Raw genomic sequence first — 19264 nt, forward strand, 5'->3', positions numbered from 1 at the left:
AACAGGAAATCTAAGTGTAAACCATAAACCTGCAGACAGCCCAGCATAAAATACAAATTCACCTAATGCATTCTTGGAATGTTTGTTGCTTATGACCCTTACCTGCTTCCAGGAAGAATTTTCAGTTCCTAGTATTAAAAGACAGGTATAAAAATACTTTACATTTTTAAATAAAGTAAAAGATCAGGATTCATAGTTTGGGGAGTTAGACAATCAGGAACGAAGCAGTAATTGCATTAAGTAATTACGGATAAACATTTTTAAGTAAGCCATGTCCATGGACATTGCTATGTCTGGAGAATCACAGGAATGAAAGTTTCTGAGAGGATTTAAGAGTTCTTTTGTTTGAAGCAAAATGTAACAACCTCCTCTGTACCCCTTTCCGCCCCCTGAACTTAATTGAAACTAAGATACTGGCTTCTTAGTTTTCAAGCAGCGTCCTTTAGCTCCAGTTAATCTTAGCAAAACATGAAATAATGTCCGGCTGGCACTTATCACATGACTCACCACAAGTTGGAGAGTGGAAGGAGGTTGGGAGAAGGTAAATTCTGCTTTTGGAGCACTCTCCAGCCTTTTCAGGGAAACCTGCTTTTATACTAAGTTCACAGCAAGCTCAAAGGGTATTTTCTATGTGACTGTTATATCCTAATGGAATATTGGCTTGGATTATTCCAGGTGATTGGCTATAATCCTCCCTATATACTTCATATGTGAGTGACATGACACTTGCTGAGTTCAAAATGAGGCTCAGCCCCTAGGAAATAGTATGTTAAAGCTGGATTCTGCCCTGGTGAGTGATCAGCATGGCGACAAATGTAAATTTTATGAGAAACTAAATTCTTGGAGGAATGGTTGAACAAAGAGAATGTTCAGTGAACACACATACATAAATCCATAATTATTGCCCAACATTTTAACTGCTGTCAGGTTGCAGAAAAAGAGATTAGGAAACTTGCTGAGGGCAAATCATCGATTGCCGTGTGCATTACAGAAAAGAAGCGCTCTCCATTCAGGGCAGGGCAGGGTAGAATGGTATAAAAACAGATGTATAAGTTAAACTATTAAAGACTAGACTGACTTGTGCGTGTGCACAAAACAATGAGTTGTTTTTCAAGGGTACATTCATCTTAATGTGTAAACTGAACCCTTTACCGTTTCCTATGATCCGAGGCGGCCAAAGTTGTGATGGTCGGTAATGGTGCTGTGCGTAGGTGGTGACTCCACACTGGAAAGATGCATGTTGTGAATTATTATTCCTTCTAAACTTACTACTTGGGGGGCGGGAGGATGAGGTCTCACCACATATAGATAGACATGTTTATTGCTTTGAGTGTTGCTCCTTCCTCCCTAGTTTTGCATTCCCTGTGGGCATCCTGAGCAGTCTGGGTCAGGGACAGAGGACAGACGCTGGACCTTCAGGCTCTTAGGCTGCATCTCCTTCACATTGGACATTTGGTGTTTCTTCCTTCTCTCAAGACTCAGTGTGTTAGCGTTCTCCAGGGAAGCAAAACCAATATTCCTCCGCCCCAGCTCAGGCCTCTGGGACTGTCCCAGAAGTCCCCTCACTGTCTTACTTCGATCATCCTCCTTCACACCAGCTGCCAGGGCTATCCTTCCGAAACAAAGACCTGATCATGTTGCTGCCCTTACCTTTTAAAATTCTTCCATGGCCCTTACGAACACCTAAATTGGTTCTTAATTCAGCCCCGCCCCCTTTAAAGCCTTATCTATTATCACTCATTGAGCATTTACTATATGCTCAGCACTAATCTAAGCACTTTGAAAATATTAATTAGTTCAATTCTCAGCACCATAAAAGATGTAACTATTACCATTCTCTTTGTACAAATGGAAATTAAGGCACAGACGGGTTGAATAACTTACCCAAGGTCACAAAGATAGGAAGTAGAAAAGTCAGGTTCAGAGGCCGTCTAAATCTGGAGCCTGCTTTCTTAACTATTACATGAATTCCTGGTCTGAGTGACCTCCAGGTTATGGTGTCTCCTCTCAAAATTCAACCCAATGTGCTTGCTTTTGCTCATATAGGGCCATCTTCTGAGATGCTCTCTCCCACATCCCAGGTCCCACTATCCATCCTTAGCAAGAAAAATACTCCTAATTCTTTAATTGCCCAGCCAGAACTCTCCACTGGGTGAAGGAAAGGGGAAAATTTGTTGATTTCCATAAATGAAGCTTGATACATTTTTATATTTTAAAATCATTCTTTTTTGTATACCTTCCAGTGAGTTTTGACAAACACCTACCGTCATGTAGTCACCACAATTGAGACCTAGAACAATTCCATCCTCCTTAAATTCCTTCATGCTTCTTTGTGGTCAATCCCCACCTCCAGGCCTATTTTATTTCCTCATACTTTTGCCTTTTTGAGAATGGATGCAGCCTTTTGAATCTGACTTCTATTATGTATTTGAAATTCATCCATGTTGTTGCTTGTATCATTAATTTGATCTTTTTAATTATTTAATATGAACGTACCACAATATGCTTACACATTCACCAGTCGAAGGATATTTGGATTGTTTCCAGTTTGAGACAATTGTAAATAAACGTGCTACGAATATTCACACACAGGTTTCTGTGTTAACATAAGTTTTCATTTCTCTTGGACAAATGTTTAAGAGTAGTATTGCTAGATTATGTGGTGAGCGAGTGTTTAATTCTGTAACAAACCGCCAAGCTGTTTTTCAGAGTCACTGTACCATTTTGCATTTTCACCAGTAGCAATGTATGAGAATTCCGAGATACTCCACATCCTCACCAGCACTTGGCGTTGTTAGGTGCTTTGTTCTGATTTATCCGTCCTAATAAGTGGAGTAGTATCTCATTGCGGTTTTAATTTGTATTTCCCTCATGAATTACGATGAACATCTTTTCATGTGCTTATTTGCTGTCCATATATCTTCTTTGGTGGAGTGTCTGGTCATGTCTTTTGCCCATTTTTTATTAGGTTGTTTACTTTTGTATTATTGATTTTCGAGAATTCTCTACATATTCTAGATGTAAATCCTGTTTTGCTAACATTTCTCCCAGCCCGTGGCTTGTCTTTTCATTCTCTTAACATATCTTTTGAACAGCAGATATTTTTAATTTTGATAAAGTTCAATTTCTTATATTATTTGTATGGATTTTCATGAATACTTTTTGTATTTTATCTAAAAAACCTTCACCAATTTTCTCTTGTTTTTTTTTTTTTCTTCCAGAGGTTTTATAGCTTTAGGTTTTACATTTAAACCTACTGTCTATTCCTGTTCCGCAGTAAATTAATGTCAGCAGAGGAAGCGCTTCTCTTCACCACCAAGCACAGTGGTGAGAGACCGTGGGGTGGAGCCCTATTGACAGTGTTCACCCAGCACCAGAGAAGTGGGAGAGGATTATGAAGAGGGAGCCAAAGAAAGACCTTTTATATCTAAGTATGAAGTCCCAGGCTCATCTCTTGAGTGCCACAAGCATTAAACTCGGCAGGATCAATACAGCAAACGCTTTGAGTATTGAACTGCAGTGTGAAATATCACCTAGGTTCTGAACTGGCCTCTCAGTCACACGTAGTGGGCAGAGACCAGAACAGTACTGCAAAGGTTCAAAGGGAAAATTAACATTCAAACCGCAGTCCACAAAGTGGGCCAGGATGTGTGTTCTAAACCTAAATGGCTGGACTTCCTGCTTAAAAAGAAGATTTAAAGAGGAACCAAAGTCTCATATCATAACACACAGAATTTCTAAGATATAATCCAAAATTACTCAGCACAGCAAGAACCAGGAAAATCTCATTTTGCATGAGAAAATAAATCAACGGGTATTAACACCCGAAAACAGAAGTTTGGGAATTATCTGATGAAATTTTAAAGGAACTATTGCAAAAATTCTTCTAAAAGCAATTCTGAACATTCTTGAAACAAATGGAAAACTAGAATATCTCAGCAAAGAAATAGAAGATATATATTTAAAAACTCACATAGAAATTTAGATACAATATCCAAATGGAAATACTGAATGGGCTCATACACAGAATGGAGATTACAAGGAGTCTATAAACTTAAAGATGGATCAATTACAAATTATCTAATCTGGGCAACAAAGGGAAAATAAATTGAAAAAATTAATACAGCTTCAGGGTCTTGTGGGAAAATAACAAAAGATCTAACACTAATGTCACAAATTCCCAAAAGAGAGAAAAAAGTGCACGACCTAAGAAATATTTGAAGAAATAATGTCTAAAAACTCTCTTAATTTGATGAAAGACAAACAAACAAAATACTTACAGATTCAAGTAGCTGATTGAATCTCAAAAATGAAAGAAATGAAAGAAATTTCCACCCAGACACATCATAATTGAACTGAAAATGAAAGACAAAGACAAAAAATGTAAGATTAGAGGTAACATGCATGAAACATGATATTAAATATTACACTGGCAACTCAATGGATATCAAATACTAGAATTGTAAACAGTTTTATTTTTATAAAAACATTTAATAAATTTCATGACTTTTTCCAAAAATTAACATTTCTCAGCTTCTGCCTCTGCCCAATCCTATTTTTCTCACTCATGCAAGACTCAGTCTGTGTTACAGGTGTTGGTCCCCATTAAACCATCTGCATGCAAATCTCTGTTTTGAAGTTTATTTCCAGGGAGGCTGACCTAGATATGTGCCAACCGGCATAGTGGCAAAAAGAAACATTGGCTCTCTGTCTCTCCTTTCAGATGATGGAGAGGTGAGACAAGCCAACAGTGAGCTTGCTGGTTGCTATTGTTAAATGTACTACCATTTTATAGCTTAATTTAAATGGCTTTGATTTTTAATTGTAGATACTTAAACATATGATGTGATCTTCATTCATATCCTTGCCACAGGTGCCATAAATGTTTGGAGTGGGCCCGTTCTTCCCTCTTTATTTCCATTAGATTCTCTAGTTTCTGTGACAGAGGAACATTATTAGTTTTGCTGAGGTGATCTTATATCTGGCAAACAGGCTGAACTTCCTTATTAATTCTATTACTCTGCCTGATGATGTTATTGAGTTTTTTTTTTAATGAAGATAAATATAATTCCTGCAATAATGATTATTTAATTTTCCCCTCAATCTTCATATCTCATGCTTTTCTCCTGTCTTACGGTGTTGGCTAAATTCTGCATTATCATGTTAAGCATTTGTGGCATCCTTGCTTTGTTATAATCTTCATGAAAATGTGTTCAAACTTTCTCCAATAAGCATCATTTCTGTTATAGAATTTTTGTAATACTAGCCTTTTTCTGAGTGAAAGAGATCCCTTTCTTTTTCTAGTTTTCTGAGTGTTATTATTGTAAATAGGTGTTAAACCTTAACAGACATTCTCTCTTCATCTGTTTAGATACTCTCACAGTTTTTCTCATTTAGACCATTTATTTGGTAAATTACAGTGACAGATTTTTTTTAATGTGGAACCATCCTTGCATTTCTTATATAAAGCCTGCTCGTGCGTGGGATATATAACTATGTATATTTTAATAAAATGTAAAACTCATCCAACTGATGTTTTATTTAGGATTTTGTATCTGTAACAATAAGTAAAATGGGCTTATAATTGCCTGATCGAGGTTTCACTAGCTTCCCACACTGTGTGGAAATAAACAAAGACGCACCAAATAAGAATAGGCAAAGGCTATTTATTCAGAGCTTGCTAGAGCAAGACAATCGGCCACCGTCACTTGCATTTCGGCAGAGTCTCAAGACCGAGGAAGTGGAAAAAAGGAAAGTGCGCCCTGATTGGAAGCTGTTGGCCTGGAGAAGCTGTAGGTGGGCTGACTAGACGTAGGCCATCCTGTGCGATTGGTTAGGATGCATACCTGGCTTCGTCCTAAGGTGGACGGACCTACCTTGGTCTTAGGTTGAGGCTTAGGACTGGTATGTCCTAAGTTGGAAATGAGGACAAAAATTAGAGAAACTGTCTGTTATTAATCAAGTCCTGACTATTTGGGCCCAAATGTTATGGAAATTATTGTTTGACTTCCTGTATTATTTGCTAGAGGTATTGGTCTGACTTCCTACAAGTTTGACTAATAAATAGTAGGTTGGCTTATTGGAATGGTTACTATAGATAATGGAATCGTTTCCTGGGATGATTACTGCAGGTTGTGGGTCAGAGTTCTATTTGTACATGTGATCTGGCCATGAACTGTTTGTATGTTTAGTCTCTCAAATGAGTTGGACAACTTTCCCTCTTTTTTCAATTTTCTGAAACAACTTATGAAAGGTAGAGATTCTTCAGAATATGGTAGAATTCCTCTGAAAAGCTGCCTGCATCAAATCCTTTTAAAAATGTAGAAAATGTGAAAGCATACCTCGGTACCCAAAGAAATGGGAGCTCTGTGATTCCCATTCTTGGTTCTGACTTCTGTTTCCTGTGGTGGAAAGTCTCCTTTAAAGAGAGGGCACACCTTATGCTGCTGAAGGATTCCTGGAGCTGTCTCGTGACGCAGGCTGCTTTGGGCACCCGTTAGAGTTCAGTGCCCACGCACCTGCCATGCACATGCTGAAAGTTCACGGGATTTTAACTTTTTAATCTGAATTACTTAATAGTGGTTTTTTTTTTTTCCATTTTAGTCACTATTTGGTGAAAAATCACCTGGTGTTCTACCTTATATCCTATACGAAGATGGACATCTGAGGTAAAAGGAAAAAACTAAAAGCCAGCTGAAGAGAACGCTGGAGCCCTGGGGAGGGAAAAACTCCTTCCAAGAGACTGAAAATACATGAATCATATGGCAAAATTTTGATACATTTGCACCAAAATGAATCTCTTTTAGCAGACAAAGTTAGCAGTAGTTAACAGAATGGGAGGTGTTTCCAATATCCACATGAGACCTGCATAAAGAATACGTGTCGATCAACACCAATAGATCTCAGAAACAGTATTGAGTGGGAAAAGCAAGAGGCAATATTAACTTGACACTCCTAGTTATATAAATTAGACACACATATGCATACAAAACAGAGCTACATGTTTTATGAGAATGCAGACATAGTTAAAGCTGCAACTTAAAATGTGTATCAGTGGAGGTAGGAGAAAGAGAGTAGGGAGTAAGAAAGAAGGAAAAATGAGAAAAGAAGAAAGACACATACCTCAGCTCGAAGTATAAGATCATCATTAGTCTATAGATGAGCAACTCAGATGTATGTGGAAAAGAATTAGACTAAAAAATATTTATAAAATGTCTAGTCTACTCTAGTAACACATATACTAACTGTACAGTTGCTACCTGCTTTCCCATACCACTGCCTTAAAAATCATAAGAATCCAGCTTGGCTTTGTTGCACAAATATATTTTTATACACACACACACACACACATACACACATATACATATACATATGTACACATACATACATACAGATACATATACACATGCACACATATATACATACACACATATACACACATACATATACATACACACACACACATATATACATATATATATTCAGTAAGCAGAAGCTTTCAATCTTACTAATCAGAACTTTCTTTTTATTAAAAACAAAATAATGAGAGAAAATAAAATGGTGAGTAATCGACAGAACTCAATATTCGCAATGAGAAAATAGTCATCTGGCTATTCTTTTCAAGGCCTCTCTTCCCTAAATAAGAAAGGAGTGAGAGAACTGGATGCATTTGAGTGTTTAATGAGACTAAATTTAATATATCTACAAGTATTTTCCCTGCCAGGCATTGCAAAAATCTCTGCTGCTGATTTTACAAGAACATAATACACGGGAAGACAAGCTGGCTGGGATTAGATGAGAGATTATCTTGTAAGTGAGATTGACAGAAAAATCAAGGACAAATACAACATTAATAGAAAGTTGGGGGAGGGAAAAAGGGATGGGCTGGCAGCCATATGAGAAATTAATCTCAGAAATGTGGTGTAATTAGTCAGGAGTAGATATAGATTTTGGGGGAGCTGAAACTTACCTATTTGTGGGGGAGAGGTTCTTAAGAAAAATAATATAAAAATATGAATACAGAATCAGATATTATTGTGAATATCTATTTCAAATGAGAAAAGAAATTCCAATAAATTACAAAATTTAAAAGTGAATATGTTAAACATTACAAAATTTATAAAAATATATCTTTTAATAAACTGCCTGACTATCTCTATAATTCTTGTTTTCTAAATTTTTTGGCTGCATAGTCTTTGATAGCCTCTTTCTATGACAACAATTTCATATTTTTTTTAATAGGGAGAGAATAGAAAGACAAGTCAGTCTTTCCTCTAGTGTGATTGATTAAAATTTGTTTTTTATTACTAATAATTAGCTGTATAAAACATGAGACTTCACATCCGGATGTATTTGCTTTTGTCGGACTGCTGTAAATTTGTGCCCTATAAATATAATTCTGAAAATAAATTACTTCATCTGATTCCATCAAAAAGGAAAGACATATGCTTCACTTAAAATTATATTTGTTGCATTACTTATTATTTTTTTATTTGTTGCATTATTGAATAGATTATTGACAGGAACGAAATTCTGTTTGGACCAGGTGTTGGTGAGAACTGAGTCCTCTGCTTATGATTTTACCTGTCTGATGACTGAAAGAATTTTCCATGGATTAGCTTCTGACCCTGTATATTTCAAACACCGCTTCTCTTCCATGGCACATCTGGCCCAGTGCCACAGGACACAGTATTATTGTAATACAACCTCGGATCCTGCAGGTCGAGCCAGCCCAGTGGGTGGTAGAAGTATTCTTGGATGTTTCTACAGTGGGATGAGCTGACGATAACTCTGCATGGAAGTGATGTGAAAACATAAATATACCCTACTAAGCCCCAACAAAATGAAATTCCCGGTTAGTATTCCTGCAGGTGAATCTTCAAGGTATCCAAAGCTGCTCTAGTCACATTAATGCGAATGGAAGTCAGAAAGGAAGACAGCAGCAGTCTGTAACGATTGCAGTTAAAATATCGTCCTCCTGCAAATTTCACAGAAACACATGGAGAGGGAGCATGAGACTGGAGCCCTCCCAGAACTTGAAGGGTCATGCACATGAGGCCCTGGGAACTTCAGTAGCTTCACAGTCGATCTACCTTCACTCTACCAGGCTGCAAACCTGGCTCAGGATCCCACTATCCGCAGACAGTGTTAGCGGGGATTCACCTCTGGACTTGCTGACTCAGTCACAGAAAAGGAAGTGGTGCTTTTGGAAGCTAAGTGAGTTGGGGTGAGGTGGGTGTGGTGATGGGAGGTGGGAGAGGGTACCTCCTGAGCTGTCATTAACATACCTTAAATAAAGGAAGAAATCATTATCTCCAGAGCCGCTCCTGGAAACCTGAGAACTGCTCAGTATCTTTTCAAGTCAACTGGTTGTTGCAAGAAAGGAGGGCAGGGGCCAGCTTCTCCAAATTACTATCACTACCCTTCCACCACAAACACACACATCTCACACTTCCTTTGCACTCCCATTCTGACTTTTTAAAAATAAGGCATGTGCGTGAACACACACACACACACACACACACACACACACACACACACGCCTTGCATCTTCCTCTAAGTTAGCACCACGAAAGCAAACATTAAGTCAGAGCCGAATCTAACAACTAGAGTCTGAGACTGGCCCCTTGAAAACTGTAAATCTTTGGTCTTCTCCCTGTGTTCTAAATGCAGGCAAGTGTACTTCCGCTCATCTCCCATACAATCAGTTCAGGTGAGCGATCCAGTCAGTGTAATTTACCTAAGAAGCTCCTTAAATCCTAAGAATGATTTTTCTCCTAAAAAAGGAGGCTTTATTTCTGTATCTCTGGAGTGTAAGAGACTTGATATTCATAACTATAACCTTGAGATACCATCTGAATAATCAAATACCAACTAAAATTCGTTTTTAAACAGTAACAACCTATCATGAAATATCTCTCTCTCTCTCTCTCTCTCTCTCTCTCTCTCTCTCTCTTTCTCTCACTTCCTCTAACACTTTTGCTCCTAAGTGCATAGGCTTTAGGACAGGTTGTCTTTGTTCATATCTCTCCTTTATCTCTTACCGTTTTGACTGAACCTCTAGCTTTTTAAACTCTCTAATCTTCATTGCCTGGTCTGTAAGCAGTGGCCATTCATGTCTACCTAATGGGGTTGTCAGAATTAAAGGAAAGAGTGTGTAAAGTGCTTAGTGCAACATAGTACTTCGCTCAATAAATCATAGCTATTGTTTTCACTATATTACTATTTATACTTTCAGAATGAGTAAGGAGAACATGAAAATGAAAAAGAAGAAAGAGACCCCAGAGTTGTGAGATTGCAGGAAAAGGACATTCTTCACCACTGTTAATAGGAAGATTGATAAAGACCTTTGAGAAAGTATTTTGATAGTGTTCATCAAAATTTATATGTACACGTGTAATTTCTAGGAATCTGTTGCAAACTGATTTAAACTATTTTGATTGCGGCAACAACTGTCAGGTCCTCCTGGTAAAATTCTAATGACTCCAGTGAACAGAGGTAGAGGAAATATCTTTAATATAAAGAGCCATATACCTCAACTGTGGGTTTCTGATTAGGGCACTTCAAATACCAACTAACTGCCCCTAGATACATGTAGATGAAGGATAAGCTATCAAACACACCGTATCATGATAGATACGGTGAATTGGCTACCTTTTTCTAATACGCCTTTCTATTCTACTGAGCCTGAACAATTAAAGATTACATTTTCTACACTCTCTTACAGCTGAAATTTGGAATAAGACTTAGATTCCACCAAAGGCATGTCAGATCCTATTCTAAATATTCTCTTTTTTACTGATAAAGGCTAAGCCAGAGGGCATGCTTGGTGTGAGGTCTGCATAGCCTGCTAATTGACGTCCAGGCTCAAGCAGACTTACCTGCCTGATGAGGGTAACAAGTGGATGTCCTGGTAACACTTAAGGCAGAGGAGAGTTTGTGCTTCTGGCCAACAGCTCACTCTCAGGAGGAAGAAAGGAAAAACCTGAGCTGAGAATGCCCAGTATTGTTCTCTAATTCCAGTTAAGTTACACCCCCTCCTTTTCCTAGCCATGGCAGAAAATAAGAGGAAGAGGGAGGCCCGGAGTGTCACAGCTTCGCATGGAAAACAGACATCGAGGAGGTAAGAAGGGTTCGTTCTTAACAGTTACTTGTTGGCAGAATGGGAAAGGGGGTAAAGAGAACCGTCACACTTTACTCTGTCTAGTTTTGTTGTTTTAAATAATGTTTATACAGATACTGTATGTGTGCATTACTCGTTTCATTAAAAAAAGAAGGAAAAACTGTGTGTTAAAGTAAAAGTCCTGTGACTTCCACTTCTATAATTAGCCTGCAGCAAGCCAGAACTTCTGCCAGGAAATGCTGGAAAATCTAGATGCAAAAATGCAAAAATGCATATGTGAAAAGCATCGGAGGACTGGACGGAGCAATGCGGGTGAGGGGGAACCTGACTCTGCAGAGAACTGAGCTGCTAGCTGGCTTCTCATCCTGGGGCTGCAGAGGAAGAGTCACTTCCTCCCCCTTTATTCTCTGTCGTGACTGTCTCTTGGCCTGCGCTGCAATTTATAATTAAATGTTGATTTAATTGTGTTTTTATCTGTCTCTACCTTTAGGCTGTAAACATCTTGCAGGCAGGAAAAGTTTATCTTGTACTTTGCTATATTCCTACCTTTCTGCAATGCCTGGTACACGGTAGTATTGAGCCGAATTTGTTGAATATTCTAAATGAATTGATTTGAAACAGTGACTGCTTTCTGGCTTTCAGACTTCCTGGATTCCAGAGGCGCCTCCCCCACACCCTCATCCCCCAGCAGCCCCGCAGGCCTCATCCCCATAAGACTTTGTGAATAGTGTGAAACCCAAGCTTCTTTCTGACTAAAACTGCATTCTCTGCATCCCACTCTAATGCCCCTAGGGCTTGGAAATGGGTGGGGCTGGGAGCCTTATCTCAACCCTCTAAACTCCCAGACCACACCCAAGCCAACACCCCTAGGGCCCTAGGCTCTTCTCTCCCTAACCACAGAAAGTCCTGAGGCTCTAACAGAAAAAGTCTAAGAACTACTCTGAGTCCCTATCAGATATCCAGTTTCTGTTTAACTCAACCTATTTCACAATCTCTCCAAAGCTCTGAAGGCTCTTCAAATTCACCTGCTCTCAAACACCCACCTGAGGTTCTAAACCCAGGCTCGTCTACCTTCTGTCGCATCGCCTAGCCTCGGGACCCCGCCTCCCCCATTATCATAGGGCATTGGGCTTCCTTCCACCCACTGTAGGGGTTCCACAAAGTCCCCACCCCAAGGGAGCCTAGGCCCCAAGAGTGAAGAAAAAAACTACACGTTATCTTTAACGTCCTTGATTTGGGGGAATTTAAAGGTATGTTTGTAAATGTGGCTTGAAGTTCTCAAAGTTTTTTATTCCTGTTCGTTTTAAGCCATTATTTCTTTTCCTTTCCAAGTACAGAGAATCACGACCGAAGCCAAGGAAACGAGTTCCAGTCCTAGTGCTGCTGCCGTGTGATCTTGCACCATCCGTTTTCTGATGGGCCCCTGACTCCTTTGCTGTGGGATTTGGTCCTTTGATGTTCTTAGTAGGGAATTTTATATTCTTTGAGCACCCTGAAGCTGTTAGGCTCAGGGAAATGAGCCTACCCTTATGTGAGACGACAGTGTGAACTCCATGCCATGTAATTAAATTGCAGTGAGAGGCGTGCTTGAATTGGGTCCTACCCACCCTGGCTCAAGTGACCAAGGAACCCAAGAACCACTAGTGCTGTGGGTAAGAATGGGGGCCCCATTTTCAGATCCCCTTTCTCTGCCACTTAACTAGCTATATAATATGAGATACTGACCCTGAATAAATTGCTTACCCTTTCAAGTCCTCGAATTTCGGAGTCCTTGGTGGGGGTCGGGGGGTGGGGGGAGACAGTACATCTACTCCACACGTTTATTGAGGGGATTAAACAGACTATCAGGTGTCAAGTGCTAAGAACTGCCTTGGGCACAGAGGAAGCCTCTCTAAGTACTAGACAAAATCACCCAGTTACAGAGAGTCTGAAAAAGCTTTCTCTGGCCCAGGCAGCTCACACCTCTCCTGATTGGAACTGGGCCCTCCTAGGGGCTGGATAAACACTAAAGGGGTGCTAGAATGCCCCCTTTCTAGGACTCCTGGCTGTAAACTTTTATTGTCACCTCAAGGCTTTAAACACTCAGATTAATTAAGTTGATTAGGTGACACCTTTTCTTTGTTTACATTCAGTCCCAGGTTATATACTATGAGGCACCTGAGGGTTGGGGGCTGGCTTTGTTTTATCTTTAAACCCCCACAGTTTCTCGCACAGCGCCTATAGGAGATTCCATAAATACCTGTTTCCTAAATGCAGGGATTTGTTTTGGTGTTCTACATCACCCTTGGCAGCCATCTACAGCACTTCCCGGGGTGGGTTAATGTGCAGATAGCCCATTTCATCAGCTACTTTCTTCCCAGTTTCTCAGCGAGTGGCATTTTCGTGACCTCTTTTCCAGAATCTGGAAGCACTTTTTCAAAGCCCACTACTAGAGGGGGCCTTGCCCAGAGGGGTGTGTGCCCTACAGGGGTCGTCTTTTCCTAAACTCTATTAAATATTGACTAATCTGTCTCCAGATAACTGATAACTAATAAATGTCCTTATCTCGCTTCTTCTCTCGTTAGAGGAGAGGAATGTGGATCTAGAGGGAGGATTATGTGCTTCTCTGATCCCTCATCTCACTCCTTCTCTTCTCTTCTCTCCTCTCCTCTCCTCTCCTCTCCTCTCCTCTCCTCTCCTCTCCTCTCTCTTCCTCAATAGTTCACTTTCAACCTCAGCCTAGAAATGAGAATTTCAAGCAACACAGAGTAGATGTTTTTATTTAACATCCTCAGAAGAGGTGAGGATATCCAAGAGACTGCCCCAGTGAAGGTCAAGCACAGGGGGTCAGCCCCAGTGCGGAGCTCTTCTTTCCCGGCAGATCGGCCCATGAGCCTGTGAGCTCCTTGTGGGCTACACCAGTGTCCTGCTCAGTGGATGGATCCAGGACACAGGCTGGTGCCCGGTCGGAGGGCTCTATTAAGTTGCTGAGGAACTGAGTTAAATGGGAACTTTCAATGAATTTACATAAGGTCACAGCAGTTTGGCTCAAAGTAAGGCACCCAATGTTTCTTCAGGAGAAGTTGGTAAATGAAAGGCAGGAAGGCACAGTGATATGGAGCTCAGAGTTTGGGACACAGAGTCAGGTAACACTGGGATCGAATCCCATTTTTCCATCTTCTTTCATTGTGCTCGAAGCCTCTCCTCTGTAGAGGACCCATGCATAGGCTTGTTATGAGACTGGCGTGAAATCCTACATGTGACATTTACATTGGAGATTGCTCATATATACTCTGTGTTACTGTGGGCCAGGACTGTTCTAGGACTTTCTCAATTAATCTGCCTACACCCTGAAGATGAAGGTGAGTTTTCTTTTTTGTTTTTTGTTTTTTCCTTTTGTTTTACAACTTACACATATGACGTTTTACTTGATCGAAAGCCTTCTTATGCTACGTACAATGTTTTATGTAGTTGATCTCGGCTCTGTTCACATTGGCTTCAGTGAGTCATATTTTGGTTTTCTGTGCTCAAGACTCTGCACGATTACTGCTCTCACCAACTGGTTCCTTTATTTCAGCATCTAAGTGGGTACTTTCATATAAAATCTTATTTTTAATTCTTTTTCCAGTAATTCTTTCCTGGATTCTTAGCTTGGCCTACTCATACCTACGTGGAACCAGCATCCTAGAGTCGCCAAGTTAAATCCTACTCTGACACGACATGATCTCATTCTACCTTTCCCTTCCAGCACTCGAGCACTCGTCAAGTCCCAGGGCCTTGGCCATGGAGTCAGGTGGGCGCCTCCAGCCTGGCCCCCAGGTAAGTGCTTTTAACCACCCCACTTGCAGATGACGATATTGAGCAATAGAGAGATTAGGTAACGTCCCCAAGGTCTCATAACTAGTGAGTGGTACTGCCGGGAAGCGCAAGAAGCCCACGGCCTTGGCGAAACAGGGAGAGCTGCGAACGCTCCGCGTGGCTGGAAAGTACGCGGTAAAGGTATGCTGTCATCGTGCCGCCGTCCTTGCCGGGTTTGAGGAGCAGAGCGCTTGGTTCCTCAGGCTGCTCCACGACAGAGCAGGAACCACAGGTGGCCTCGGCACTCAGACCTAGGCCACGTGGCTTGGTTCTTAGCCGCTTTCTCCAAGGCCTGTCCTAGGCAGCCACACCTATCGTTCTCACCACACCCTGATACCCTTGCTACCCCAGAAGTTCTCGCCACACCCGGCCTGCTCCCAGAAGGTAAACAGGGCCACTGGAGAATGCGCCTGCGGTCTCGGCCCTGGAGGCCAAGCTCCTCGGCTTATAAAGGCCACAAATCAATAAACAGTAAAAGAATTGAGGCCCTCTTGAACTCCAGCTGACCTCAGCTCCAAGCCAGCTAGTCAGGAGGATACATGTCCAGGGACCTGATTCCAGGTGAGAAAACTTCCGCGAGGCATTTAGTTAGCCACCTTGAGGGAGGGAGTTTTCGTGTGCATAGGGTGAGTTGAGGGGGGCATCCTGTTCCCTGGGGGAAGATAGAAGTTTGTCAATGTCGCCCAGAGCAGAATAAACTGCCCTGGTACCAAAAAAGATAGCAGTGGTGAGAGAGTACAACATTCATCTTCCACAGAGTGCTGGCCTGCAGAATAGGGTTAATCACAACAGCCAGGTTTTCTGAGAGCTTCCAGCATGCCCTGCGCTTAAGGCTCTACAGGCATTAAGTCATTGGATGTGCTCTACGACCCTATGAAGTGCATTTTGCTATCTTCATTTTACACATGAGAAAACCACGGCACAGAGAGGGTAAATAACCTACCCCAGGGACTGCTCAACCCATGTGAGGCAGAACTAGAATCTGAACCCAGGCAATCTTCTCTAACCCTTCCCTGGAGGCTGACATTAAGGTATTTCCTCTCTGCTTTCCCGCTCGTTTAATTTGGGGTCAGATTTCTTATACCAAAGTGTATACAGAAAAGGAATTACTTGGAGGGGTCGACAAGGGTCTCCTGAAGCCTGCTAGGGTTCCTCAGGGCAGCTGGGAATGGGTAGGATCGTGGAAAAACTCACATTGCTAGGGCAATCAACTGTGTTGCTGCTCCTAGTGTGAGTGACTCCCCATTAAAAGTCAGGCCCCTCACCCAGATCTTCACTGCAGTGTATTCCGGGGTGGAGGGAGGGAGTGGAGACCTCTCACAGAGCCGCTCTCCTCCTCCCACCACCGCGGGAGGTACAAATTCTGCCAAATGACATCTCCTGCATTTCTGTCTATGGTGCAGGGTGATGTTTGGCGTTCTAGGGTTGCTCCAGTGAGCGAATTTCCTGCAAAGATTGTGACAAAGGTCACACTAGAGCAAACACACCTCAGCACAAGTTCCAAAGGGGCAATGCAGCAGGTAGAGCATGGGCCCCATAATCTCGTAAACCAGATGGGAGGACTGATGAATTCAGGGCTTCCCTCACAGCTGGGCCTAGTCTGAAGAGCTTTCTGAATGTGCTAAGAAAAATCCCTGCCTCCGATATCTTTGTGGTTTGTCTCAGGTCAGGAAGTGCTGCTACAAGCTTGGGGCCTATGCAGGTTTATTGGGCTCACGGTTATTAATGCCCATTGCAGGGCCTCCAAGAAATGTACTGATTGTTTCCTTGGTTATTTCCATATACTGTCTCATTCCTTTGAATAGTACATTACAAATACTTTAACAATGATAGTCAGAATTTTAAGATCAGGGCTTTTCCCAGTAAAAGTCAGGAGTTCCGGTTCTCAGTAGCACAGGCATCTGTAGGTAAGAGAGAACCCAGAAAATGTGGGCTGTGGGTGCCCCCTGCTGGAGAGGGGAACCCAGAAACTTGGGGCCTCCAGTTCAGAGCCAGGGGTCTTCTGAGGGTTCTTGGAACACCTCCTGCTCCTCTCAGATGGCAATCCGGACTGGATTGCATGAGAGTGGGGAAAAGTAAAGCGACATAATGGTAAAGAGGATGGACTCCGGAGCCAGACTGCCTGGGTTCAAATCCTGTCTCTGCCACGGCTATGTGATTTTGGATAGGTCGTTAAACCTCTCTCTGTGCCTCATCGTCCTCATCTGTAATGTCAAGGTAATAATATTAGAACCTATCTCACAGAGCAGTTATGAGACGTAAATGAGGCAATATGTCAAGCACTGAGACGTAAATGAGATAATTAATATATGTAAATGATATTATATTTGTTAATCATACATTGCATAATTATATATGTGTTGATTACTGCTATTATTAATGCCACCATCATCATCATTCTCATTGTTATTTTAATACAATCTAAGAGAAAGCTTCCTTCCTGTCTCTCAACCTGAAGAGTTACTCATGGCCATCAAAAATCCTAACAATTTGGGAGTCGTTAACAGGCAGGTACCTCCAGGAGGGGGTAGAGTGGAGATAATGATGTATTATAACGTACATCTCCCTTCCCACCCCTCAGTAAATATTCAATTACTGTCAGTTGTTAGTCATTCACGCCCTGGCAGGCACGACAGGACACATTATTCTAGGCACCACAGGAGAGGAAGAAATCATTAACACCATTCCAATAATAAAGCTTTCTTAAAGGAAAAGGTAAAATAAGTCTGTATCAGCCAGGCACCTCCAAAGTTTGTTTGGCTGCCAGCTTTCCAGGATAGCAAAATAAGCAGTAAGCTGCCTTTTATTTCTGTTTTTAAGGAAATTTAATAAAATTTGATGTCTGAGGTAGCAATCGGTAACCCAACTGAAAAATTTCTTTTCTTGGAAATTTGGAAATTATACATGTATATATGTGTATGTATGCGAACATGTATACCTACATATTACATTTTAAGGCATTTGCATATATGCATATATAGTGAACAATTTTAAGACCATGCATGCACGCGTACAGAATGCCTTAAAGGTGTTTAAGCCCCTCTGAGTGCAACGTTGGTGGTCATGGGGAGGGAGCTAAGCATGAAAGAGATGTTGATAGCTGTGGAGGAGCTACGCAGGGCACTGTCCTCTTAAAACATTTGAAACTTGAGGAGAGCAGGTCTAGAAAGAGATATGCTGCTGCTGCCGTATGTAAACGATGCAGCCAATGAGTGGAAGTGCCCAGTAGCTTGATTTTAGGGGGCTATCTGGTAGTTGCAGTAGAAGGAGCTTTGCCATTTTTTTTTTTTTTTGCCTGGAAAAACTCGTACTTGGCATCACTGCTCGTGGAAAGCCTTTCCTGAGCCTCCGCAGCACCCTGTACTGGCCGCTTCTCATTAGCACTGATCATTCTCTTCTCCCACCTCTCCTTAGAATAGGGGCTTCATGGGTGCGAGGATATGCCTTTCCTTTTCACTTCTGTGTCTCCAGCACAGAGGTGGCATACGACACATATTTGTTGTATGGATGAATGAATAAGCAGACGGACATATGAATTGATAGACGAATGAATGAACAAATGAATGGATGAATGAATGAGAAAAGTATAAGGCTGTGGGCCTGGAATGGAGAGTTATTCCTACTTGAGGAGTTCCAGAAAGGCAGAGCAAGGCCCTGGGGTCTAATATCTGCTGCGGTTTGCCTCCTGATAGGAAAAAGGATCCTTGGCAACAGCCATTTACTACAGCACCCCTCCCCCGCCCCCTGCCCCCCTTCTCCACCCTCGCCCCAAATAACTTAGTGTTCTGAGTCAGGAAAGCTTTTTTCCTGAAACTGAAGAATCTTCTAGCTGAAAATATTTCCCAAGGCAGCCAAAGCCAGGTGGGAAGTTATTTTGGATGAAGCTATCCTCTGGCAGTTAAAAAAATACTATCAACACCTAAAATCTGCAGTTAGAGCAATTTTATATACCATGAATAGTTGAAACTTCACCTGAGCCTTACAAAGTAGGCATGATTATTTTACAGATAAAAAAAACTGCAGCTCAGAGAGGTTGGGTAACTTGCCTGAAGTCACGCTACTGGTAAGCATCGGAGCCAGGGTTCCACCCCAGCTCTTTGGTTTCAGCATGAGCCGGCAGCTATTTGGGAAACTAGGAATGATGGAGCCAATGAAGAGGAAAGCGGGGAAAGTCTATAGCAATACTTGCTGGTATAACGCACTCTGAAATTTATAATCACTCCAATAATAGAAGTTCATTTCTCCCCCGCATGAAGTCTAAAATGGATTTCTTGGTGACAGATGGCTCTCCTCCAAGTAGGCATC

The sequence above is a fragment of the Rousettus aegyptiacus genome, unplaced genomic scaffold (assembly GCF_014176215.1).
Source record: "Rousettus aegyptiacus isolate mRouAeg1 unplaced genomic scaffold, mRouAeg1.p scaffold_m13_p_10, whole genome shotgun sequence".
NCBI classification, from domain to species: Eukaryota; Metazoa; Chordata; class Mammalia; order Chiroptera; family Pteropodidae; genus Rousettus; species Rousettus aegyptiacus.